Raw genomic sequence first — 1,811 nt, forward strand, 5'->3', positions numbered from 1 at the left:
ATAGATAGATAGATAGATAGATAGATAGATAGATAGATAGATAGATAGATAGATAGATAGAGCTATATGAATTAAAAACAGGGCAATGCATTTTAATCCTCAATATTACCCATCAGATACCGTTCCCCCTGTTATACAGTGGGGGAACGGTAGCTGATGGCCCTAAATCTCCCATCAGATATTGTTCCCCCTGTTATACAGTGGGGGAACGGTATCTGATATCCATATTTCACCCATCAGATACCCTTCCCCGTTTTAATGTGGTTGAACGGTATCTGATGGCCATAAATCACCCATCAGATACTGTTCCTCCCTTTAATATAGCGGAAACTGTCATGATTGCAGCCCTGCAGCCCTGCAGCCCTACCCTTAGTGTGCTGATTACTCATTACCCTCACCTGCACTGTGCTGTTCCCTATTTAAACAGCTGCTTGTCACCAGCTCAGTGTGAGATCTCTGTTGCCACAGGCACAGCTTTCAAGCCTTGTTCCATGTTCATGAGTCTCCTGGTTTTCTTATCCTGTTTTTTTTTTACCACAGATTTTGGCCTTTTCCCTGTGCTGTTGAAGATTTTTGACCTTCTGTTGCTGAACCCTGCCTGCCTCTGACCCTGCCTCCAGTTTTCTGTCTGTTGGATTTACATTGCCTGAGAAGCCCCTGTGCATGACCCTGGATTGTTTCAATGACCAAGTCTCTGGTTTGTGGATTTTGTCCCAGTCATCTGGTTGTCCCCTGAGTCCCCACGGCCCATTCACCCTACCCTCCCCAAGCTGGCTTCCCAACCCCTGGGGTTCCCCCATTCCTCACTCACCAGTGTGACCACACCCTGTGGAGCCCCTTCTTCACCTTATTTTGTAATAAACTTTTTGTGAATTTGAACACTTGTCTTGGCTGCGTTTTGGGTTCTGGCTGATTTTTGCTTGTACATTACAGGAAACGGTATCTGATGGGTGATTTTAACATAGGGGAAACGGTATCTGATGGGTGAAATATGGGCATCACATACCGTTCCCCCCTTTACTACAGGGGGAAGGGTATCTGATGGGTAATATCGAGCATTAAAATGCATTGCCCTGTTTTTAATTCATATAGCTCTATCTATCTAGCAACATATATATATTTACCATATTTATTATTAGTAATTTCACACAAAAACGTGAAGTAAGTGTGACAACTTTGCCGAAGCATGTTGTTTGAGCTTTCACGGTGTCCGTAATTCCCCAGATAAGCGCACCGAACAAGCGCGTGCTTTCTCGGTGCTCATCACGAGCATGAGCGTATTTTGCCGCGTGGGCGTGGCGGAGCTGCAAAAAGACGCAGGGGGAACCGTATCTGATAGGGAAACGCGGATTGACCTTACACCTGTTGCACACACCGGATGAAACAACAAAAATGAAAACAAATTTATTTTCCAATATAAGATCAAAATGGTCCCACACTGCAGAAACCTTTCGTTTGAGGCTGCTCCATAGTTGACGCTGTTCCGTAAAAGATCAAGAATTCGTTTGGCAAATGCATTTGACAGATTCGCTTCCCTATATAGACATAGTTTGGCGCGTTAATGTAATTTCGAAACAGTTCCTGTATCGGTCACGTGTCTTGCTGAAACCAATACTCGCACCGACACGAGTTTTGGTCTGTGGGCTTGACACATGCGCCGAAGCATCGGTGTTGCCGGTGTTACGTCAATCCGCGTTTCCCCGGAATGATGCAACACCGGTTCTTGTCAGTTTCTACTTGATCTATCTGAATCCAAATCCAGCTGAAATTGACTCGTAGTTTACTTTCATATTATGTTCTGCAGGTTAAGT

Source organism: Poecilia latipinna, unplaced genomic scaffold (assembly GCF_001443285.1).
Source record: "Poecilia latipinna isolate Pla-1442-1.1 unplaced genomic scaffold, P_latipinna-1.0 Scaffold1487, whole genome shotgun sequence".
Lineage (NCBI taxonomy): Eukaryota > Metazoa > Chordata > Actinopteri > Cyprinodontiformes > Poeciliidae > Poecilia > Poecilia latipinna.